This window comes from Rhinoraja longicauda, chromosome 22 (genome assembly GCF_053455715.1).
Source record: "Rhinoraja longicauda isolate Sanriku21f chromosome 22, sRhiLon1.1, whole genome shotgun sequence".
In the NCBI taxonomy this organism is placed as follows: domain Eukaryota; kingdom Metazoa; phylum Chordata; class Chondrichthyes; order Rajiformes; family Arhynchobatidae; genus Rhinoraja; species Rhinoraja longicauda.
In genome coordinates, this window is record NC_135974.1 from 23,014,224 (window position 1) to 23,040,660 (window position 26,437).

At 44.7% G+C, this 26,437-nt stretch overlaps 1 protein-coding gene across 2 annotated transcripts in view; it reads right to left on the bottom strand.

Moving 5' to 3' along the window:
- Nucleotides 1–4,154, bottom strand: part of znfx1 (zinc finger, NFX1-type containing 1) — a 48,095-nt gene extending 43,941 nt beyond the window's left edge. For both annotated transcript variants that reach the window (XM_078418978.1, XM_078418977.1), the window contains exon 1: nucleotides 3,894–4,154. The gene's annotated coding sequence lies outside the window, so the exon portion shown is untranslated. The remainder of the gene's footprint in view (nucleotides 1–3,893) is intronic.
- Nucleotides 4,155–26,437: the final 22,283 nt, after the last annotated feature.

A 26,437-nucleotide genomic window follows, 5' to 3' on the forward strand; every position in this document is an offset into this window, starting at 1 on the left:
AAGGCAAGAAATATTTGTTACAAATTTTCCATTATGCCAAACTAAGATATTTAAAAAGGAAAAATATGAGTTCAATTGCAAATAAGCACATTTCACTGTAACACCCAAATCCATCCTCAAATATATTTGGATACCTTTGTAAAACAGAACATAAATCTTCTGTCTTATGTCTGAGCTCCTATACCTCTTGCATAACATAATAATTGATTTTTAAAAAACATGTTGTGCTCTTGTCATGTGAGACAGAACCATACAAGAGAGCTCACCACAATAAAAATAACATTTCAAAATAAAAATTCCAACATACCTACTGTACAACTTATTCACATCTTTGGCCTGTTACAAAATCATGAGAGGAATATACAAAATCATGAGAGGAATAGATCGAGTAGATGCAGTCTCTTTCCAGAGTTGGGGAATCGAGGACCAGAGGACATAGGTTCATGGGGAAGGGGAAAAGATTTAATAGGAATCTGAGGGGTAACTTTTTCACACAAAAAACAATAGGTGCAGGAGGAGGCCATTCGGCCCTTTGAGCCAGCACCGCCATTCAATGTGATCATGGCTGATCATTCTCAATCAGTACCCCGTTCCTGCCTTCTCCCCATACCCCCTGACTCCGCTATCCTTAAGAGCTCTATCCAGCTCTCTCTTGAATGCATTCAGAGAATTGGCCTCCACTGCCTCCTGAGGCAGAGAATTCCAGATTCACAACTCCCTGACTGAAAAAGTTTTTCCTCATCTCAGTTCTAAATGGCGTATCCCTTATTCTTAAATTGTGGCCCCTTGTTCTGGACTCCCCCAACATTGGGAACATGTTTCCTGCCTCTAACGTGTCCAACCCCTTAATAATCTTATACGTTTTGATAAGATCTCCTCTCATCCTTCTAAATTCCAGTGTATACAAGCCTAGTCGGATGGTGGGTGTATGGAACAAGCTGCTGGATGAGGTCTTTGAGGCTGGGACTATTCCAACATTTAAGAAACAGTTAGGCAGGTACATAGATAGGACAGGTTTGGAGGGATATGGACCAAGTGCAGGCGGGACGTGTAGCTGGAACATGTTGGCCGTGTGGGCAAGTTAGGCCGAAGGGCCTGTTTCCACACTGCATCATCACTCTATGACTTCATATTTATCTTTTTTCATTGGTTAATAATTATTCATACACGCTAGCTTGGTATTGTTGTTGAGCTCAACATTAAAAGTGGAAAGGTAGTTTTGTCTCTTCAATAGCACGTTTATTGAATGCAGATCTAAACTTTGTTGTTTAGAAAATTACAGATGCTGGCTTAAATCGAAGGTAAACACAAAATGCTGGGGTAACTCAGCGGGACAGGCAGCATCTCTGGAATGAAGGAATGGGTGACATTTCGGGTCGAGATCCTTCTTCAAGGGTAATTCAGATAACAGATCCGGATATTTAGATAACAGACAATTTATCTAAATAAATAAAGTATTTAACTGGCAAGATAATTTAGATAACAGATTGAGATATTTAGATAACAGATAATTTAACAAGCTGTCCCAAACATTGAGAGCTTCTCTCAAAAAACACAAAAGCGCGGGAGGAACTCAGTCAGGCAGCATGTGGGGAGGAAATGATCAGGCGACGTTTTAGGTTGGGCCACTAAGAGACAAATTTATATTTAGCTTCCATCAAATTCAATGCAATGTGGTCCATGTGATGAATTTGGCACCCCAGAAGAATCAAATTAAATTTTACATTCATTCCCGAAATTGATAGGCCTCCTCTTAAGTACCAAGAAATATGAAACCTGATTGTTTATGCAAAATTCATCGTTGTTTATCCTATGTATCAGGGAACTCACAGTAATTCGACTCTTGTGGCTCTTTGGCGTGTTGTTGGAACCAAAGGAATTCTCAGCCATGGAGATGACTGGTGAAATGAGGTCATATAATTTCCCCACCAGACCCTGTTATCTGTCGGGGTCAGCAACAACAAGCAGCGGCCACGCCAGAGGGCAGTGTGGGCAGCTTTCTTGCAGATCTGCTGATGGTCGGTACCAGGAGGTGCTCTGAAGCACCAGTGAAACATCACTTCTATTTTCAGCACTTCCCTTTCAGCTAAAACAATAAAATCTGCGAGCCCAGCGGAAAGGCGGGGTCAAGCCAATGTACCCACACACTGAAAACTTTTGCATCACTACACTATTGAGCTTAAATTAAAATGCATTTAAACATTGGATTTTACTAGAGTTCCCTGGAAGGCAGTCGGTCCACTTCAACTATGAAACGGAATTCGTGACACGTAATGTCCACAGGGACGATTCGACCTTGACAGTGGGAACATAGAAACATAGAAAGGTGCAGGAGGAAGCCATTCGGCCCTTCGAGCCAGCACCGCCATTCATTGTGATCATGGCTCGAAAGATAAAGAAAAATATAAAGGTCACAACAATTAACTCGGGATACATCTCCGGGTTATTGCTTTACAAGGCTTCAGAAAATGGCGCTAGCTCTCATCTCGCATATTCATAGTTTTGATAGGAAGCTGTATCCCCACTGGGATATTCTCAGGCTGAGCGAGAAAACAAAACTTCCAAGGTAACGTGAAAGGCTCGATGCAATGACATCATTGTCACATCGGTCTCAATGCAGACCTGAGCCAAAATATTCGATGTTACCAGTGACAGCGGCGGTTATGGATTAGATGTATCAACATTATCCACCGAATCCCAACAGGTAAACTACCTCCAACTGAAGTCAAAGAAAATATACCAGCCAATGCAGCTTTCAGATTGATCTCCGCCCATTATGCAGCACTGACAGTAAACAAACTGCATTACTTTCAACTGGTCGCTTGTTTCAAGTTATATTGCCATCAAAGCAAATTCACTGAGTCATATGTGCTGGGAAATGGTTATTTAAAAGTCGAGTTTCGAAAGCAAACGCGGAATTACCCGTAAAATCACACTCCCGTGCCACTTTAGCAGGGTTACATTTCCGAACTCACGTCAGGGCGGCCGCTTTACATCGGTTCACGCGGTTAGCAGTCAATTTATTCAAGAAAGTTAGGACAAAGACTGACATTGAATATCAACAACAGCGAGGCGCTAAATGACAAGATGATTATGCGAAGATGCTCCCTTTGTTTAAAACTGTAACAGATATATGGGTAATGCCATTTTTTTTTTCTCAGGCCTCTTTTTAAGTTAAAAAATATTTGATGACGAGAGGAATTTCCGTTCATTCCCCCGGTCTCCAGCCATATCATACCTCCTTCCCGTCTGCTGAATCAAGTCAAAAACAATCATTCGTTTTTGCACAAGACAGCATTTCGGGAAATTAGATTAAAATGCCGAAGCACTTGATAATAGGTCAGCATTTGCGAAATAGAAATGGGTCACCAATCTCCACCCATTTTGTGACATCAGCTTCAGCGGAGATGAACGATCCACACAAGGCAGACAACAAGCCGGGGGCCGAGAGCGCAACTCCTGAATCAGGCCATCTCGTAGTACAGATTATAACACAAAGCGGCCACCTCCTTTGTGGAGAAGTGGTGCGGGGGGGACATTTTGGCAGCAATTTGCCTGGTGTTAAACAGCCTTTCACTGCACTTAAAACAAACAAAAACCTTCCTGGTTGTGTCTGCGCAGTTTACTTCCTGCAGGAACTTTGTTCACAGTAGACGGGGCTGAGATGAATAAACTGTGGCTGGAGATCTGGCGGCGGCCGATGGAAGGGGGGAATGTATCCATTCCCCCTGCAGTCGCTACATTGTTACTGACGTCATGCAATGTAAGAAAATTGTTACATTGCTACTAACGTTATGTTCACCCAACATTCCAGCCGTGCCCCCCTCCGTGCTGGTCAGGGCAGCACCTGTATCCACCGGTCTGATGGTTACTGTGCTGTTTGTAGGTCTCACCTTGCGTTGTTTCTGCCCTCCTCACTCACTCCTTCCTCCGCCTGCCGATGGCGACAGCAGTAAACCAAAACAATCAAAATGTCACTGAAGACAAAAACAGATCTCTCCGTCTACTGCCTGTGGGTTAAGGTCCTCTCGCTGCGTCTGATCATCTGCAGGCTCGCCCTCCTTTATAAAGCGACACCCGTTCACCAACGCCACCCCCCACCCCAACCCCACGTCACTTTCGGTTTTCATTCCTCGATTTGGTTCCTGGCTCGAAGAAACAGGGGAGTGATGAGGTTTAAAAACAACAATCGCGTGATCGGCTGAAATCACAGGGCGGCCGTTTTGCTAAAGGCGAATCCCTTCTCTGCAGAGGCTGCTGTCAGCAGCAAGCTTCATCTTGGTAAAGGAAAATGCAGGATCGCCTTAAAAGGGTTGCTGCCAATTAAGGTCAACGAAGTGTCTTATTGAAAAGCTTATTGATTTTTTTTTCTCTCCATTTCACCACTCGCTTTTGGCACTTACATCACCCATTTACCAATGCACCCAGGATAAGGTTTTCCATACTAGATCATCAGATACTTTCCCCTGCCAACACAGGGGATGCAACACCTGTCCCTTTACCTCCCCCCTCGACTCCATCCAAGGACCTCTGTAGTCTTTAGGAAACGGGGGTTCCCCTCTTCCATAATAGATGAGGCCCTCCTCGATATCCCGCAGCTCCGCTCTTGCTCCCCCTCCCCCCATTCACAACAAGGACAGAGTCCCCCTTGTCCTCACCTTCCACCCCATCGCATGGCACCCCAGCCATGATCGCGTTGAATGGCGGTGCTGGCTCGAAGGGCTGAATGGCCTACTCCTGCACCTATTGTCTATCAGTCGTCGCACACCACATATAATCCTCCAGCACTTTTGCCAGCTCCAACGGGATCCCACTACTGGTCACATCTTCCCATCTCCACCCCTTTCTGCTTTCCGCAGAGACCGTTCTCTCCACAACTCCCTGGTCAACTCGTCCCTTCCTACCCAAACCACCCCCTCCCCAGGTACTTTCCACTGCAACCACAGGAGATGCAACACCTGTCCCTTTACCTCCCCCCTCGACTTCATCCAAGGACCCCGACAGTCTTTTCAGGTGAGGCAGAGGTTCACTTGCACCTCCTCCAACCTCATCTACTGTATCCGCTGTTCCAGGTATCAAATTCTTTACATCGGCGAGACCAAGCTCAGGTTCAGCGATAGTTTTGCTGAACAACTCCGCTCAGTCCGCCTTAACCTACCTGATCTCCCGGTTGCTCAGCACTTTAATTCCCATTCCCAATCTGACCTTTCTGTCCTAGGCCTCCTCCGTTGTCAGAGTGGGGCCCAGCGCAATTGGAGGAACAGCATCTCATATTTCGCTTTGGTAGCTTGCACCCCAGCCGTATGAATATTGACTTCTCTAACTTCAAATAGGCCTTGCTTTCCCTCTCTCTCCATCCCCTCCCCTTCCAAGTTCTCCCACCAGTCTTACTGTTTCCGACTACATTCTATCTCTGTCCCGCCCACTCCCCTGACATCAGTCTGAAGGGTCTTGACCCGAAACGTGACCCATTCCTTCTCTCCAGAGATGCTGCCTGTCCCGCTGAGTTACTTCAGCATTTTGTGTCTACCCATTTCCCAATCAGTGCCATTCACCTATGTCTGAAGAAGGGTCTCGACCAGAAACGTCACCCATTCCTTGTCTCCAGAGATGCTGCCTGTCCAGCTGAGTTACTCTAGCTTTTTGTGTCTATCTTCAGGTTTAAACCAGCATCTTCAGTTCCTTCCCCCACCTATCACTTTGCTAGGCTTTGTCCCACCTCCACTTCTCTCTTTCGGCTTTCTTCCCACTGCTCCCATCAGTCTGAAGAAGGGTTCCAAACTGAAATGTCATCTGTCCATTCCCTCCACGGATAAGGTCTGACTTGCTGAGTTCCTTCAGTATTTTGTTTTTTTGCTCCAGATTGCAGCAAGTGCAATTTCTTCTGTCTCCAGAATGAGATAGGCATTTGATTTACTATGTTTAATGCACAGTATGAACGAATAAATGCTTCTAAAATTAATTTTATTATAACTTGAAGGCATGCAAACACCAATATAATAAAATTAATTGGAAATCATTGTAATACTGTGCAATTGCATCTGACCTTTCATACATTCAACTACTTATTTTACATTGTAGATTGGTACAAGGAGATCAGTTTCCAATATAACCTGAAACAAGGAAGAATAATAATAATAATAATAATGCATTTTATTTATATAGCGCTTTTCATATACTCAAAGACGCTTTACAGAGATTTTGAGAACATAGGTATTGCCAGAATGGTGTCCTATGGTTAATTTCCCAAGAGAACATCAATAAAAATAAAATGCTTATGTATTAAGAATACTTTTACATCATATCCTAGGAGGTCTTTATATTAATTATGGGATTTAATTTATAAACAAAGTAAAATTTAACAAAAACAGAAAATGTTTGAATCCATATAGATTAGATGCCATCTCAGGACAGACACAGCGATAATACTTCAGACTACTAAAGCCACCACATATTAAATTTAAAATTAATATCCTATTGTGACTTGTGAACAAAACTACTCGGCATTCTAAGTAGGTCAGCAAAATGCACTTCATTAAAGATCCTCTTCGAATTACTAAGCTATCATGTCACTAGGCAGACCTACATCTAAACGATCTATCTTCCTTAACACGGTATCTACAGGTGTAGGAAGGAACTGCAGATGCTGGTGTACACCGAAGATAGACACAAAATGCTGGAGTAACACAGTGGAACAGGCTGCATCTCTGGAGAGAGGGAATAAATGAATGAATGAATGAATGAATAAGTTTATTGGCCAAGTATGCATATACAAGGAATGTGCCTTGGTGCTCCGCTCACAAATGACAACACAAACATACAGTTAACAATTAAGAATAAAGCATAACCACATCAAAACAATAAGGATACAACATTACGTTAGAAACATGTGGGTAAAAATAAACCAGAGCAAAAAAGAGACTACAGACTTTGATTATTGAGTAGAACTATCACTCTTGGAAAAAAAGCTGTTTTTATGTCTGGCTGTGGCTGCTTTGACAGTCTGGAGTCACCTTCCAGAGGGAAGTGCTTCGAAGAGTTTGTGGCCAGGGTGAGAGGGGTCAGAGATGATCTTTCCCGCTTGCTTCCTGGCCCTTGCAGTGTACAGTTCGTCAATGGGGGGAAGGATGCAGCCAACAACCTTCTCAACTGTGCGAACGATCCGTTGCAGCCTCTGGATGACGTGCTTGGTGGCTGAGCCAAAAGCAGACCATGATGGAGAAGGTGAGGACAGACTCAATGATAGCAGTATAGAATTGGACCATCATTGCCTGTGGCAGATTGTGTTTCTTCAGTTGCCGCAGGAAGTACATCCTCTGTTGGGCCTTTTTTACTGTGGAGTCGATGGTGGCCTCCAATTTAAGGTCCCTGGAGATGATGGTCCCAAGGAACTTAAATGACTCCACAGATGTGACTATGGTGATGTTGATGGTGAGTGGGGGGAGGGGAGGGGGATCTCTTCAAAAGTCTACAATTAGTTCCACTGTCTTGAGAGTATTGAGCTCCAGGTTGTTGCGATGTCACCAGGATGCCAGCGGTGTCACTTCCCCTCTGTGAGCAGATTCCTCCCCATCCTGGATCAGTCCAATCAGGGTAATGCCGTCCGCAAACTTGAGGAGCTTGACAGAGGAGTCTGTGGAGGTGCAGTCGTTGGTGTAGAGTGAGTAAAGGAGAGGGGAGAGTACGCAGCTTTGCAGAGCTCCTATGCTGAGGGTCTTCGGGTCTGAGATGTGCTTTCCCAGCCTCACATGCTGCTTCCTGTCCGTCAGGAAGTTGATGATCCACTGACAGAGGGGTTCAGGCACAGTCAGCTGGGAGAGTTTGTAGTGTAGTAGCTCTGGCACAATGGTGTTAAAAGCAGAGCTAAAGTCCACAAACAGAATCCTGGCATAGGTCCCCTTGTGATCTAGATGCCGGAGGATGAAGTGTAGGCCTAGATTGACTGCGTCGTCCACCGATCTACTGGCCCCGTATGCAAACTGCAGGGGGTCCAGCAGGTGGTTTGTGATGTTTTTCAGCTGGGCCAGCACGTCTTTCAAAGGTCTTCATGACTACAGAGGTAAGTGCGACAGGCCTGTAGTCATTAAGACCAGTGATCCTAGTCTTTTTGGGTACAGGGACAATAGTGGAGACCTTGAAGCAGGCAGGGACAGTGCAGGTTTGCAGGGACTGGTTGAAAATGTCTGTGTTGATCGGCACAGTTGTTTGGCACAGAGCTTGAGGGTGGAGGGGGAAACATTTTTTTTTTTTTTATATCAAAAAATACTTTATTCAAATAATAAATATCATTCACAAAACATATTCTTAAACAAGCCCATCCGACATTTCCGGAGGTTACATTTGGTACAGACATTCACTTAGACATTTACTTACATTTAGACATTTACCCAGTATCCCTTATTTGGAGGGGCGTCTCTCTCCACCACACCCTGCCCCCCCCCCATGTCCAGCAGTGGAAGGACCCTAGACTGTGGTCCTCCCCCACAGGGCCTAGGCGTTGGCTGCACCAAGCTTCAGTGCGTCCCTCAGCACGTACTCCTGCAGTCTGCAGCGGGCCAGTCGGCAACATTCCTTGACGGACATCTCGCTCCGCTGGGAGGCCAACAAAGCTCGGGCAGACCAAAGAGCGTCGATGACCTTCCAGCAGCACTCGATGTCAGTCTCCGAATGCGTCCCTGGGAACAGTCCGTAGATCACAGAGTCCTCTGTGACGGAGCTGCTCGGAATGAATCGTGACAGGGACCCCTGCAGACCTCTCCAGACTCTTGGCAAATCCACACTCTGTGAAGAGGTGGGCCACCGTCTCCTCTCCGTAGCAGCCGTCCCGGAGGCAGCGTGCGCTGGTAGTGAGGTTCCGGCGGTGCAGGAAGGATCTGACTGAGAGGGCTCCCCTCACCGCCAGCCAAGCCATGTCTTGGTGCTTGTTGGTGTGTTCTGGCGATGAGGCATTTTGCCAGACAAGCTGGGCAGTCTGCTCTGGGAACCACGCCACAGGATCCATGGAGTCATTCCCCTGCAGTGCCTGCAGGACGTTCCGTGCTGACCACTGCCTGATGGACTTGTGGTCCAAGGTGTTGGTCCGAAAGAACCTTTCCACAAACGACAGATGGTTCGGCAATGTCCAGCTGACTGGCACATTGCGTGGCATCTGCGCCAGGCCCATCCTTCGCAACACCGGAGACAGGTAGAACCTCAGCAGGTAGTGGCATTTGGTGCCCACGTGCCTTGGCTCTATGCTCCGCCTGATGCAGCCACACACGAAGGTGGCCATCAGAATGAGGGCGACGTTGGGCACGCTTTTTCCCCCGTTGTCTGCCGACTTGTGCATTGTGGCTCGTCGCACCCGGTCCATCGCCGACCCCCAGATGAAGCGGAAGACGGCCCGGGTGATCCCTTTGGCGTGGGAGGGAGGGACGGGCCACACTTGCGCCAAGTACAGCAGCCCCGAGAGCACCTCACACCTGATGACCAGGTTTTTCCCCGTGATGGAGAGGGAGCGCTGCTTCCACAGCTCCAGCTTCTTCCCCACCTTGGCTATCCGCTCCAGCCAATTCTTGTTACATGCCTCAGCCTTCCCGAACCAGATCCCCAGCACCTTCAGGAAGTCAGGCTTGATGGTGAAGGGGATGGAAGATCGGTCCTGGATATTTCCAGCTTTTCTGTTTTATGAATAGCCTCTCCACCTCCGCAATTTCTATCGTTAAACTGGAGTCATTCTGTGAGGATGTGCAAATTGGTGATTGCAGAGGGGTTGGGGGAGGGCCAGTCTTTGCAAACTCCAGCCAGTCTCTGAGTAGGTGTGAATAGCTGCTTGGGGAGGAGTGGGTGGGGACGGATCCAGTCTTTGCAAACTGGAGTCAGTCTTTGAGTACGTGTGAAGTGGTGAAGTGGAGGGAGGGGGTCCCAGGGTTATGTTTCTGTTTCTCGAACCTGCAGTAAAACTCGTTCAGGTCGTTGGTCAGCTGACGATTGTCCAAGGGTTTTGGGGTTTCCTCTTGTACCTGGTGATTTCTTGCAAGCCCTTCCAAACTGAAGAAGCGTCATTAGCTGAGAACTTGCTCCTCAGCTTCTCAGAGTACCTTTCATTGGCAGCTCTGATTCCTCTTTTCAGCTTGTACTTGGCCTGCCTGTAGAGGTCTGTATCCCGGCTCCTGTAGGCCTCATCTTTTGACTGGTGGAGCTGTCGGTGAGTTCTGCTGTGAACCAGGGCTTGTTGTTATTGAACCAGATCCGGGTCTTCGTGGGAATGTAACTGACCTCGCCAAAGCTGACATAGGATGTCACAGTGTCTGCATATTCATTGAGGCTTGTGGTTGCTTCCCTGAGCACATTCCAATCAGTGCAGTCAAAGCAGGACTGTAGGTTTTCAATGCCCTTGCTTGTTCACCTTTTCGTTGTTCTGACCACAGGTTTAGCAGATTTTAGTTTCTGCCTGTAGGTCGGACTAAGGTGAACTAAACAATGATCGGAGAGACCCAGAGCCGCCCGAGGAACAGAGCGATATGCGTTCCTGATTGAAGAGTAGCAGTGATCAAGTGTCCTCTCCTCTCTGGAGGGGCAGGTAACATGAAGTCTGTACTTTGGGAGCTCACGACTGAGGTTGGCCTTGTTAAAGTTCCCCAAAACAATGACCATGGAGTCCGGGATGTCACTCTCTACCCTCAATAGAGTGAGTTGCGTTTGCGCTTCACGTACGCAGGCTGGGGGGGGGGGGGATGTAAACTCCAGTGAGAGGTAAATTCCCTCGGAGAGTAAAAGGGTTTGCAGTTTATAAAGAATGATTCTAGATAGGGGGAACAGAAGTTACACAGTACCGTGATGTCGCTGCACCAGGCCTGGTTAGTGTAGAAGCATATTCCACCTCCACTTGATTTTTCCGCTGCCTCTGCGTCGCGGTCCGCTCTGTGTAGTTGAAAGCCAGCCAGTTGCAACGCGCTGTCCGGGGTCGACTCACACAGCCAGGCCTCGGTGAAGCACAGGCCAGCGGCTCGAGAGAAGTCCTTGTTAGTGTGGCACAGGAGTTGCAGTTCGTTCACTTTGTTGTTGAGAGAACGTTAGATTTGCGAGGAATATACTGGGGAGCGGTGTGCGTAATCCTCGTCGCCGGAGTCGGGCGAGTGCTCCAGAGCGCTTCCCACGGGTCCTCCTCCATTTCAAGACCTTGAACGCAGCCGCAGCCCTGCCAACGAGTATGTACAAATAATCCAGCGAGTGAGAGAAATGCAGAACAATGTTTGAAGGTACCGTATGTCTGATGTGAAGGAGTACCTCTCTCGTGAAAGTGATCTTTGTAGGATTACCGCAGACAACACAAACAAACAAACAAACACATACAAAACAGCAAGGAGCAGTACACCGTGGCTGCCATCGTCAGCGCCACAGAGCTCAACTGGGTGACATTTTGGGTCGCGTCTGAACAAGAGTCAAGAGTCGAGTGTTTTATTGTCACATGTCCCAAATAGAACAATGAAATTCTTACTTGCAGCAGCACAACAAAATATGTAAACATAGTACTCTGTGAACAATATAATAACCAAGAGAGAGAAGAAAGAATAAAAGAAAAGGAAAAAAATAAATATGTTCAGTGTGTGTATATATACACATACTCACAAATACACATATATACACCGATTAGCCAAAACATTATGACCACTGACAGGCGAAGTGAATAACATTGATTATCTTATTACAATGGCACCTGTCAAGGGGTGGGATATATTAGGCAGCAAGTGAACAGTCAGTTCTTGAAGTTGATGTGTTGGTTGCAGGAGAAATGGGCAGGAGTAAAAACCTGAGCGACTTTGACAAGGGCCAAATTATTACGGCCAGATGACTAAGTCAGTGCATCTCTGAAATGGCAAGGCTTGTGGGGTGCTCCCGGTAACAGTGGTAAGTACCTACTGATAGTGTCCGAGGAGGGACAAACCACAAACCGGCGTCAGGGTGTTGGGCGCCCAAGGCTCATCAATGCGCGAGGGCAACAAAGGCTATCCCGCCTGGTCAGAACCGACGACAAGCTGGTAGAGGGAGTGCGATGCTCTGGGCAATGTTCTGCTGGGAAACCCTGGGTCTGGCCATTCATGTGGACGGCAATTTAACATGTGTCACCGAGCTAAACATCGTTGCAGACCAGGTACACCCCTTCATGGCAATTGTATTCCCTGATAGCAGTGGCCTCTTTCAGCAGGATAATGCGCCCTACTACACTGCACACATTGTTCAGGAATGGTTTGAGGAACATGATGAACTGTTCACGGTGTTGCCCTGGCCTCCAAATTCTCCAGATCTCAATCCGATTGAGCATCTGTGGGATGTGCTGGATCGACAAGTCCGATCCACAGTGGCTCCACCTCGCAACTTGCAGGACTTGAAGGAGCTGCTGCTAATGTTTTGGTGCCAGATACCACAGGCCACCTTCAGGGGTCTTGTAGAGTCCATGCCTTGGCAGCTTGGCGCTGTTTTGGCGGCACACGGAGGACTAACAACATATTAGGCAGGTGGTCATAATGTTTTGGCTGATAGATCATATATAGATATATATATATGTGTGTGTGTGTGTGTGTGTGTGTGCCATTTATGTTTATTGTTGGCATATATTATTTTGCTTAGATATACCTTACAGTGCGGCCCGTTAACTGAACCAGTCAATTAGCAAATATTCTAAGAGAACATATCACAAGGCTCAATATTTCAGGATCCACGTTGAGTGTGGTTTGGATGATCATTGCTCATGTTTTGTAACTGCAGATTTCATTAGATAGATTCAAGTGGACTATTATGAGCTGTTAGACTAAGCACTCTTTGATTTTGTGACTAGAAGTCATCTTAATTGGACATCACAGCTGCAGTGTAAGCAAGTTTGATAGAACGTCAAGTCAAGTCAAGTCAAATTTATTTGTCACATACACATATTCGATGTGCAGTGAAATGAAAGTGGCAATGCCTGCGGGTTGTGCACAAAAATAATTACAGTTACAGCATATAAATAAAGTTAATAAGTTACTAAACATAGCACAAAAAGTGTCGACAAAAATTTAGTCTCTGGGGTTATCAAAGTTGACAGTCCTGATGGCCTGTGGGAAAAAGCTCCGTCTCATCCTCTCCGTTTTCACAGCGTGACAGCGGAGGCGTTTGCCTGACCGTAGCATCTGGAACAGTCCGTTACTGGGGTGGCAGGGGTCCCTCATGATCTTGCTTGCTCTGGATCTGCACCTCCTGATGTATAGGTCCTGCAGGGGGACGAGTGTAGTTCCCATGGTGCGTTCTGCCAAACGCACTACTCTCTGCAGGGCCATCCTGTCCTGGGCAGAGCTGTTCCCAAACCAGACTGTAATGTTGCCGGACAGGATGCTCTCTACAGCCCCAGAGTAGAAGCAATGAAGGATCCTCAGCGACACTCTGAATTTCCTCAGTTGTCTAAGGTGGTAAAGGCGCTGCTTAGCCTTACCCACCAGTGCGGCAATGTGCGTTGCCCACGTCAGATCCTCTGCGATGCGGACTCCCAAGTATTTGAAACTGCTCACCCTATCCACAATAGACCCATTTATCTCCAGTGGCGTGTACGTCCTTGGATGTTTAGCCCTTCTGAAGTCCACAATCAGCTCCTTTGTTTTAGTGACATTCAAGAGGAGGCTATTGTCCTGACACCAGAGTGCCAGATCAGCCACCTCCTCCCGGTAGGCCTTCTCATCGTTGTTGGAGATCCGGCCCACCACCACAGTGTCATCAGCAAACTTGATGATGGAGTTTGAGCTGAACCTGGCCCTACAGTCATGTGTGTACAGGAAGTACAGTAGGGGGCTAAGGACGCAGCCCTGGGGGGATCCTATGTTCAGGGTGAGGGAGCTAGATGTGTGTTCCCCCATCCTGACCACTTGGGGCCTGGCAGTGAGAAAGTCCAGGACCCAGGCACACAGAGGGGTGCTAAGCCCCAGTTCCAGCAGCTTCTCAACCAGTCTGCTGGGGACTATTGTGTTGAATGCTGAACTAAAGTCAATGAACAGCATCCTCACATAGCCCCCCTGGCTGTCCAGATGAGAGAGAGCGGTGTGTAGAACCTGGGAGACCGCATCATCCATAATATTTCAAAACCAGATCTAAATCTAAATCTAGATTTGCTTTCAACGTGGTTAAATCTTTTGACATTCTGCCTTTTGTGCACGTTTCTTCTCTCTTCCCTCCCCTTGGGTCTGCCACATCTTCAAGAGAGTCAAGTGCTTAATTGTCATATTAACCGAAATGGAACAATGAAATACTTACTTGCATAACAAGTCTAAAACCACAGTACGCAAAATAAGTTTATTACACAAAAAAACGATATTAGTGCAATACTAAACACCATGCGCCTAAAACCAAAATTGAGCACTGCAGCGAGTGTACCATGAGATAGATGCCTCCACTTCTCTCTTTCTCCGATACCTCCATTCGGTCCATGTGATGAATGGAGAAACCTTTGGAATAGAGGCCTGAGTCTGAGGAGCTGGGAGTGAGCCATATCTCTGTGAAACAGAGCACAGATCATTCTCTCCTCTCTCTTTGATAAAGCTGCGTTGCCCTTGGCCCCAACCTTATTTTCTAGCAACTATACATTGGCCAATAGAGGTAAAGAGAGGGAGGTGGTTGTCGGGTCCTGCACTTGAGTCCTAATTGCAGGCTGACATGTTGACCATGTTTCCAGATACAATGGAGGCCTCTCTGGTGTTTCCTGGCACTGCATTCACTGTGAGTGTGATCCTCCATGAGGTGGGGGTTACTCCTGCCATCGGGAATTCCTTGCAGTCGGTAACTCTCTTATCATCAGGAGATGTCGATACCACTAATCCATTTAAATGGACACCAGCTTGTCAGTTACAGAACTGATTTGTGCTGTTTATTTTATCCAAATAAGTTCAGATCTGTAATATTTGATCCTGTCCTGTTGAGCAGCTTTCAAAATGTCACCACAACACAGCGCCATATTTTTAAGGTTGTGCAACTTGATGTCTTTGCCATCCCTTCCCATCTATTTTTCCAATATTTTTCGACCCTGACATATCCCACTCGACATTAACTCCCAAAACCAGCCTCCATTACAAGATACGAATACTGCTACACTTCTGTGCTTTTAAACTAATGTGGCAGGGGGATGGGAGCAGGAGCAGAGAGACAGAGGGGTGTAAAATGAGGGTAGAAGCAACAGGTAGCAAGGTGAAAAGTAAAAGTGGCAGGCAGACAGACAAATCCAGGGCAAAAATCAAAAAGGGCCACTTTTCAACATAATTGTATAAGGGGTAAGAGAGTTGTAAAAACAAGCCTGAAGGCTTTGTGTCTCAATGCAAGGAGTATACGTAATAAGGTGGATGAATTAAATGCGGAGATAGTTATTAATGATTATGATATAGTTGGGATTACGGAGACATGGCTCTAGGGTGACCAAGGCTGGGAGCTCAACATCCAGGGATATTCTATATTCAGGCGGGATAGACGGAAAGGAAAAGGAGGTGGGGTAGCGTTACTGGTTAGAGAGGAGATTAAAGCAGTGGAAAGGAAGGACATTAGCTTGGAGGAAGTGGAATCGATATGGGTAGAGCTACGAAACACAAAGGGGCAGAAAACGCTAGTGGGAGTTGTGTACAGGCCACCTAACAGCAGTAGTGAGGTTGGGGATGGCATCAAGCAGGAAATTAGAAATGCGTGCACTAAAGGTGTAGCAGTTATAATGGGTGACTTCAATCTACATATAGATTGGGTGAACCAAACTGGCAGGGGTGCTGAGGAAGAGGATTTCTTGGAATGTTTGAGAGATGGTTTTCTAAACCAACATGTCGAGGAACCAACGAGAGAACAGGCCATTCTAGACTGGGTATTGAGTAATGAGGAAGGGTTAGTTAGCAGTCTTGTTGTGCGAGGCCCCTTGGGCAAGAGTGATCATAATATGGTAGAGTTCTTCATTAGGATGGAGAGTGACAAAGTCGATACAGAAACAAGTGTTCTGAACTTAAAGAAAGGTAACTTTGAGGGTATGAGGCGTGAATTGTCCAAGATAGACTGGTGATTGATGCTGAAAGGGTTGACGGTGGACATGCAATGGAAGGCATTTAAAGGTCGCATGGATGAACTACAACAAGTGTTCATCCCAGTTTGGCAAAAGAACAAACCAGGAAAGGTAGTGCATCCGTGGCTAACAAGGGAAATCAAGGATAGTATTAAAACAAAAGATGAAGCATACAGATTAGCCAGAAAAAGTAGCATACCAGAGGACTGGGAGAAATTCAGAGTCCAGCAGAGGAGGACAAATGGCTTAATTAGGAAAGGGAAAATAGATTATGAGGGAAAACCGGCAAGGAACATAAAAACTGACTGCAAAAGCTTTTATAGATATGTCAAGAGAAAAAGATTAGTTAAGACAAATGTAGGTCCCTTGCAGTCGGACACAGGTGAATTGATCATAGGGAACAAGGAGATGGCAGACCAATTGAACAAATACTTTGGTTCTGTCTTCACTAAGGAAGACATAAACCGTCTGCCAGAAATAGCGGGGGACCGGTGGTCTAATGAGATGGAGGAACTGAGGGAAATCCAGGTTAGTCGGGAAGTGGTGTTAGGTAAATTAAATGGATTAAAGGCAGATAAATCCCCAGGGCCAGATAGGTTGCATCCCAGAGTGCTTAAGGAAGTAGCCTCAGAAATAGTGGATGCATTAGTGATAATTTTTCAAAACTCTTTAGATTCTGGAGTAGTTCCTGAGGACTGGAGGGTAGCTAATGTAACCCCACTTTTTAAAAAGGGAGGGAGAGAGAAAACGGGGAATTATAGACCAGTTAGCCTAACATCGGTAGTGGGGAAAATGCTAGAGTCAGTTATTAAAGATGTGATAGCATCACATTTGGAAAGTGGTGAAATCATCGGACAAAGTCAGCATGGATTTACCAAAGGCAAATCATGTCTGATGAATCTTATAGAATTTTTCGAGGATGTAACTAGTAGAGTGGATAAGGGAGAACCAGTCGATGTGTTATATCTGGACTTTCAGAAGGCCTTCGACAAGGTCCCACATAGGAGATTGGTGTACAAACTTAAAGCACACGGTATTGAACTTAAAGCTCCCTCTCTTATAGAATTTTTCGAGGATGTAACTAGTAGAGTGGATAAGGGAGAACCAGTCGATGTGTTATATCTGGACTTTCAGAAGGCCTTCGACAAGGTCCCACATAGGAGATTGGTGTACAAACTTAAAGCACACGGTATTGAGGGTTCAGTGTTGAGGTGGATAGAAAATTGGTTGGCGGACAGGAAGCAAAGAGTAGGAATAAACGGGTCCTTTTCGGAATGGCAGGCAGTGACTAGTGGGGTACCGCAAGGCTCAGTGCTGGGACCCCAGTTATTTACAGTGTATATTAATGATTTGGACAAGGGAATTGAATGCAACATCTCTAAGTTTGCGGATGACACGAAGCTGGGTGGCAGTGTTAGCTGCGAGGAGGATGCTAGGAGGCTGCAGAGTGACTTGGATAGATTAGGCGAGTGGGCAAATGCATGGCAGATGCAATATAATGTGGATAAATGTGAGGTTATCCACTTTGGCGGCAAGAACAGGAAAGCAGAGTATTACCTGAATGGTGACCGATTGGGAGAAGGGGAGATGCAACGTGACCTGGGTGTCATGGTGCACCAGTCATTGAAAGCAAGCATGCAGGTGAAGCAGGCAGTGAAGAAAGCGAATGGTATGTTGGCATTCATAGCAAGAGGATTTGAGTTTAGGAGAAGGGAGGTTCTGCTGCAGTTGTACAGGGCATTGGTGAGACCGCACCTGGAGTATTGTGTGCAGTTTTGGTCCCCTAACCTGAGGAAAGACGTTCTTGCCTTAGAGGGAGTACAGAGAAGGTTCACCAGATTGATCCCTGGGATGGCGGGACTTTCATATGAGGAAAGACTGGATAGACTGGGCTTGTACTCGCTGGAATTTAGAAGACTGAGGGGGGATCTTATAGAAGCATATAAAATTCTTAAGGGGTTGGAGAGGCTAGATGCGGGAAGATTGTTCCCGATGTTGGGGGAGTCCAGAACCAGGGGTCACAGCTTAAGGATAAGGGGGAAGTCTTTTAGGACTGAGATGAGAAAACATTTCTTCACACAGAGAGTGGTGAGTCTGTGGAATTCTCTGTCACAGAAGGTAGTTGAGGCCAGTTCATTGGCTATATTTAAGAGGGAGTTAGATGTGGCCCTTTTTGCTAAAAGGATCAGGGGGTATGGAGAGAAGGCAGGTACAGGCTACTGAGCTGGATGATCAGCCATGATCATATTGAATGGCGGTGCAGGTTCGAAGGGCCGAATGGCCTACTCCTGCACCTATTTTCTATGTTTCTATGTTTCTATGTTATCGTGTTTTGATGAAGCACATTCTCCATGTCTTTCAAGTTTGCATTCCCGTTCCCTTACATTTGCAGGCCAGCTTCCATCGAGATTGGCCACATGTGAAGCAAGACACTGGTGTTCATCAGTTAAATTGTGTATAATAAGATTGTTAGTGGGTGGACTTGGTCCCTTGGTGTATTGTTAGTGGGTGATCAGCCGAGAAGGTTGTTGGGTGCAACCATCCCCCCCATCGATGAACTGTACACTGCACGGGCCAGGAGGCGAATGGGTTTGATCATCGCTGACCCCTCACCCTGGCCACTAACTCTTTGAAGCACTTCCCACTGGAAGGCGACTCCGGACTGTCAACGTCACAGCCAGACATAAAAACTGCCTTTTTCCTCGAGCAGTAGCTCTACTCAACAACCAAAAGTTTGTAGCCTCCTTGTGGTCTGGTATTTTATTTCATTCTTCACATGTTTAAGTTATAATGTTTTTTTTTAATTGTCTACTGTATATCGTGTTGTTACTTGTGAACAAAGCACCAAGGCAAATTCCTTGTATGTATACATATTTGGCTAATAACATTTATTCAATTCAATTCAATTCAATGCAATGTGAGGTTATCCACTTTGGAGGCAAGAACGGGAAGGCAGATTATTATCTGAATGCTGTCAAGTTAGGAAAAGGGGAAGTACAACGAGACCTGGCTGTCCTAGTACATCACTCACTGAAAGTAAGCATACAGGAACAACAGGCAGTGAAAAAAGCTAATGGCATGTTGGCCTTCATAAAGAGAGGTGTTGACTATCGGAGCAAAGAGGTCCTTCTGCAGATGCACAGGGCCCTGGTGAGACCACACCTGGTTTCACCTGAGTATTGTGTGCAGTTATGGTCTCCTAATTTGAGGAAGGATATTTTTGCTATTGAGGGAGTGCAGCGTAGGTTCACAAGGTTTATTCCCGGGATGGTGGGACAGTCATATGATGAAAGAATGGAGGGACTGGGCTTGTATACACTGGAATTTAGAAGGCTGAGAGGGGATCTTATTGAAACATATAAAATTATTAAGGGATTGGACTCGCTAGATGCAGGAAACATGTTCCCGATGTTGGGGGAGTCCAGAACCAAAGGCCACAGTTTACAAATAAGGGGTAGACCATTTAGAACTGAGATGAGGAAAAACCTTTTCACACAGTTGTGAATTGTGGAATTCTCTGCCTCAGAAGGCAGTGGAGGTCGATTCACTGGATGCATTCAAAAGAGAGTTAGATAGAGCTCTTAAGGCTAGCGGAATCAAGGTGTATGGGGAGAAGGCAGGAACGGGGTACTGATTGTGGATGATCAGCCATGATCACATTGAATGGCGTAGCTGGCTCAAAGGGCTGAATGGCCTACTCCTGCTCCTAGTGTCTATGTATCTACGTATCTATCAGTTATAACACTTAACCTGGGTTCATTGTTTCCATTGGCTGCACACTGTCACAGGCAGTGATGGAAATGGGGGGTACGCAGGGGGACGGTGTTCCCCTAGTTTTCAATTTCCAACTCGGGTTTAATGAGCACTGCAGAAAGATTCGAGTCGTTTATCACTTTATTTAACTCAGATGAAAACGATTTGTTAACTGCCGCTGTTAGCAATTTTTAAAAGCCAGTAGTTAACAGGTAGTAGTTATTCAATGTGTCATCAATACATGATCCACATTCCTCAGTAAATGTAATTGTGTTTTGACCATGTATTAATGACACTGCGTTCATTTGAATAAAATTCAAGGGAGAATTTCTTAAACTCACTGTCAGGGCTACCGGACCGCGAGCACGGGCTCAGGTAAAGTCACGTTATTTTATTATTCCACGTTATTTTATTTGCCGCTCTGCTGCTGTGCCTCAGTTGTTTCAGTTAAATTAGAATGGATGGGGAGAAAATTAAATAAGTAGTACCAATAGTTTTTTCCAGCCTAAATCGTGAGTGGTGAATATTTTATTGCGGGTGGTTTTATTTAGCAAAACAATAGTGCAAGCGGAAATATTTTATTATGTATCACTATCAAATTTTATTATATATCACTATCAAATATCTATACATTTCAGATTTGTGTACCCCTGTGAAAATGAGCAAACTGCGATACTTTGAAAGACAGTGTCTTCAAATCGATGAAGAAATAAATGAGAATGAAAACACTCAGCCAGAAAAGAAGGCAAAATTACTTGAAAATGATAATGTAACTGATGCAGCTGCTTCGTCATGTGAAGACATTTCAAAAGATATTGAAAAATGTGATCTTCCAGACTGTTGGACACAAGAAATGTACTTAAACAAAAAGAAAGAATATCCCTGGCTAATTGTTAAAAACAGAAAACTAGGATGTAGTGTATGCAGCAAGTGTCATCTTGGACTTGAACGAACACAAGGCATTCATTTGTCTCGTGAGTGGTGCAGTGTTAATGTAGTAGGAGTGAGTGATGACAAAGCAAAACAGTTAATGAGTTTAAGAAAAAAGATTTTTAAGCACAAAAATAGTGAAGCTCATATCAGATGCCAAAAAATCAATGAAACAGCTGAAAAAAAGCAATCGAAAATGTAGTGTATATGTCACTGAAAAAGGACGAAGCAAAAACAGGTTGAGTTTTTAGAACTGTATATAATATTGTACACAAAGGTGTGCCCTACACAGATATGTCTTCTGATATTGAACTGCAAGAAAGAAACGGCATCGCCTTAGGGTACGTTCTACACTCTCGTATGTCATGTGCAGATGTTTCTCACCACATGGGGAACCAGATGCGAAAGACAGTGGTGGAAAATATAATTTAAAAACAATCTAAAATGTCTATTATGATTGATGAATCTACTACTATTAATGGGAAAACTGTTCTAGTAGTCTGCTTGAGAGCAGCAGTTGGTGAATCTTCCCAACCTATATCATTCTATTTTGAATTAGAACATATGAAACTTGGTGCAAATGCAAAATCTATATATGATGGGCTTCTAAGTTGCTTACAAAGAGATGGTTTTTCAATACAGTACCTAAAAGAAAATGTGATGTCACTTGTAACTGATGGTGCATCAGTAATGTTAGGACGCAAAGCAGGGGTTGCAAAACTATTTCTTGATGATTTCCCTAATGCAACTGTTTGGCACTATGCCAGTCACAGGCTTGAACTCAGTGCAGGTGATGCTATAAATGAAGTTGCAGGTTTGAAACATTTTCAGATATTTTGTGATAAATTGTATTCCTTATATCATAGGTCTCCTAAGAATCAGGATGAGTTAACTGCATGTGCTGAGGCTCTTCACTGTCAACTGGTGAAAATTGGTCGTGTTTTCAGTGTGAGCTGGGTTGCTTCGTCTTACCGAACTGTAAAGGCAATGTGGCAGTCTTATAAAGTTATTTGGGAGCATTTTGGAAAAGCACGCTGTGATGCTTCAAGATCTAGTGCAGAGAGAGCAAAGTACGAGGGGCTGAAAAAAGTATTAGAGTCATCAGCTTTCGTAAATAATTTGGGCTTGTTGATGGACAGTTTGCTAGAGTTATCTGAACTGTCACTTGAACTGCAGAACCGAAATTGTACACTTAGTAAAGCACATGAGGAAATTAAACGAACTATCAAGGTTTTTGAATGTCAAATAGAGAAGCCAGGAAAATTTTATACTCAAGTGGAGAAAGCAACAAGCCAGATGATATTTAATGGAATAAATTTGAGAGCTGGTAAAGTACCTACTATACATAGACAACAGTTTTTGAGGAGTTTGGTCAATAATATGAAATCCAGGCTGCTTGAATCTACAACAGCTTCCAATGATAAATGTAAAAAGTTAATTAACAGGTTGAAATATTTAGATATTAACAATATTCCAGAAGATTCACTTTTTACCTTTGGGGATAATGATGTAGAAGAAATGGCAGAACAATTTGGCTTAAATGGTCGGCTTTGTGTCAGAGCCTTCAGAGAATTCAAGGAATCTAAAGGGAAGATAGTTTCTGCAGATTTTCAGCAGCTGGTAACGGCTGTAAATACAATTCCGGTATCAACAGCAGAATGTGAAAGAAGCTTCAGTGGCATGAATTTCTGCATGTCACCACAACGTGCAAGACTTCAAACCGATCATCTCTCAACTCTTCTATTTATTAAGTTGGTGGGACCTCCTCTGACAAAATTCAACCCCGAAGAATATGTGAGGACATGTGAGGACATGGCTTCTTAGTGGCAGAAGGCGTGCTGAAGAAACGGCATGCAGAAAGAAAGAGGAGGTGACAGAAGAAAATGGAGATTATATACCATTATGGAACATTTTGTAATGTAAACAGAGAGAGAGAGAGAGATGCCAGAAAGCAGCTATCACATATAATACACAATAAACAAGTTATGCATTCTTGTACTCTTACATGGGTATGAGCGCACATAAAAAAATCCTCCCCTCCCCTCCTTCCCAACCTCAGCCTCACGGACCTTAGAGTACCACTAGTTCCTAAAACCCATTTCCATCACTGGTCACAGGTGTCATTTGTCAGTAGCACCTCCTGTGCCCCTAACCACCTGGGAGTAAACCCTGCCTTTTCACGCAGCTCCCTCACCACGACTTGGTCACCCGGCTCCGGGAGGATTACCTTCTCTTCCTCTGGTTCTGTCTGGTCAGCAATATGTTGTTGCTGTTTTTGCCCAGCCCCTCAACATTTTAAGCTGGTTTTCAGCAATGCATTGCTGAAATGCTGGGGTGATGCTCGAGGAGAATCTTTGCCAAAGATCATTGCAAAATGCAATCTGTCTCTCCCTCCAGAAACCAGAAATGAATCTGATTTTTGTTTAGTGGGTAAACTGGCATAAGGAACTGACAGTTTAATCTTGTATTCAGCATTGTTGCCAATAATGTGTCCTCCTGACCTATTCGACACTTAAAGCAGCGTTTTCTGTAAATTCGCTTTGTACTTTGCTGCTCCCTTACACTTACGCACACAGTTTTCTATCTATCTCCTCAGTTCTGCCATGTTCTCTGGTACTTCGTGATCCTGTGTTTGCAGGGCTAAATAGATCTGAGAGTGGGACGCTGCACCTAAAATCACTCACCCCCTTGGACTGCGGAGGTTGCTGGGAACGAGTGTCACGGACGTATCCTAGATGAGTTCCCAACTAAAGCACTTGGAGACTGAAGCTGGTTGATGTAAAAGTCTTTATTCATCAGGCAACCTAGACATGCTGTTGGAGACCAGCTCAAATAAATTTCAATTCAGACCATCTGAATAAAGACCTATATCAACCAGCTTCAGTCTCCGAGTGTTTTAGTTCACAATCTACAGCTACAATTATGTTGTTACTTCAATATTTTAATAATAATAATAATACATTTCATTTGTATAGCGCTTTTCTGGAAACTCAAAGACGCTTTACAGAGTAAGTAAAACATAAAAATAAATAAATAAACGAACAAAAAAGCAAGGATAAGGAGAAGCGACGGTCAGTGGTTGAAGGCAGTGTTGAACAGGTGAGTCTTAAGTGATGTTTTGAATGTGGTGAGTGAGGAGGAGCTGTTTCCAAAATAAGTTGTGATGCAACCCAACGGTATGCTTCGTAAGATGGTGCATCTGTGGAAGCTGGTAGGAGGCATATCAAACTTACTTAGTCTTCTGAAGAAGTAGAGACATTGGTGTGCTCTCATGCTTCAAGGTGGTTGGTCCAGGATGGATTATTGGTGATATTTATGCCTAGAAATGTGAAGCTCTCAACCATTTCCACCGACACCATTGATGCTGACTGGGGCATGTATTCCATCGTGTTTTTAAAATCAATAACACCGTTCTGATTTATTCTGGCTCTTACTCAACTCCAGTTTAATACATTATTTCCCAAAGGCAACTATGAATGAACAATAAATACATTTTGATGTAGAAAATGAGACAGCAGACTCAAATACAGCCAGCTGCAAGCATCTTTACTTACAGAACTACCTACTTATCTTGGTATTGGTCCTGTGGAGCTTTATACGAACCCTACTAACCCTTTATCAGAGTGGCATTGGTTAATATCAGTAATGGTATCTTATATAATTCGATCAAAGGTTATATATTCCTCTTTTCTTTCTCAAACAGCTGCAGCTGCTAGCAAGGAGATGACCAGCCAAACATTCCCATCGTCTGGTTATAGAGTCATAGGGTCATAAAGTCATGCAGCGTGGTAACAGGCCCTTCGGCCCAACTTGTCACACCAGCCAACATGTCCCAGCTACACTAGTCTCACCTGCGCATATCCATCCAAACCTGTCCTATCCATGTTCCTGTCTAACTGTTTCTTAAACGTTGGGAAATTCCCGTCCTCAACTATTTCCTCTGGCAGTTCGTTCCATACATCACCCTATGTGTGAAAAAGTTACCCCTCAGGATCCTATTAAATCTTTCCCCCTTCACCTTAAACCACTGTCATCTGGTCATCGATTCACCTATTCTGAGCAAGAAATTGTACATCTACCCGATCTATTCCTCTCATGATTTTATGCACCTCTATAAGATCACCCTTCATCCTCCTGCGTTCCAAGGAATAGAGTCCCAGCCTACTCAACCTCTCCCTATAGCTCAGACCCTCTAGTCCTGGCAACATCCTCATAGATCTTCTCTCTACCCTTTCCAGCTTGACATCTTTCCTATAACATGGTGCCCAGAACTGAACACAATACTCTAAATGCGGCCTCACCAATCTCTTATCCAACTGCAACGTGGCCTCCCAACCTCTATACTCAATATTCTGATGAAGGCCAATGTGCCAAAAGCATTTTTGACCACCCTATCTACCTGCGACTCGACCTTCAAGGAACCATGCACCTGCAGCACTCCCCAGAGCCCAATCATTCTCTGTGTAGGTCCTGCCTATGTTAGACTTCCCAAAATGCGAAACCTCACATTTCACAGTATTAAATTCCATTTCTGTCATCCCATTGTGGTAGAGGAAATGGGGAAGGAAGTTGCATTTGACTGACTTAATAATTACAAGTTCACAAGTTCTAGGAGTAGAATTAGGCCACTCAGCCCATCGAGTCTACTCCGCCATTCAATCATGCCCGATCTCTGCCACTTAATCCCATTTTCCAGCCTTCTCCCCATAACCCTTGGCACCCATTCTAATCACGAACTTGTCTATCTCAGCCTTAAAAATATCCACTGACTTGGCCACCACAGCCATCTGTGGCAATGAGTTCCACAGATTAACTATCCTCTGACTAAAGAAGTTCCTCCACACCTCCTTTTTAAAAGAGCGCCCTTTAATTCTTACTTTCTCAGCTAGAGAATTATCAGCAAAGGCTTTCATCTCACCTGATAGATCCAACATAATGTTGCCCAAGGGCATATCATCCTATTTCTCATAAACATGCTATGCCTTAGTAAACATCATCTTTAAATTTAATGTCGCTTGCCATATGTACAAGTTTAGAATCCAACTAATCTTACCCCTGTCCTGTCTTTAAATGATTATACTTTTGAACATTTTTACTCAGGATTAAGGCTAAAATTCCTCTGTCTAAATACTGGGAAGACCAAAGGTCTTGGCTATATCGCACATTTTTATACAGAGAATGCCCATCTCCATGGCAACATTCAGGAACTGAACACACTTTTTTTGTCATATCTATGCCTTGATATCTCTGGTAGATTTAGACATCTCTGTCATCATAACTGCAATCCATGCTCTTGCTCTCTTTTAGCTGCATCTATATCCAGGTATGTTGCAGTGTTAACACAACAATACTTTCTGTGGGAGTATGGTCAAACATTTCAAGAAAAGTTTCCTCTGGGACCTCAAAGATACATAAACAGAGTGAATTTAGTATTTTGGAACAAAAGGTGTCCTGATATTCATCTTTTATTAGTGCCCTTACCTCACAAGCATTTGTTTGAATTAGCTCCTGCTGTCTTCAAAGTTTTTTTGGAAAGTGTGCATGCTGTTACCTTCCTTTATGACTTTAAAACCAAAGCCTGGGCTAAATCTTGCTAAAGAAAGTTTCTATTGGCATATGTTCTGAAGGGAGGCATTTAGGAGAAAGGAAGGGGTAGATTGGGCTGTCCTTCCAGCAGTGATGGAAATGGGTTTTAGGAACTAGGGGCGCTCTAAGGTCCAT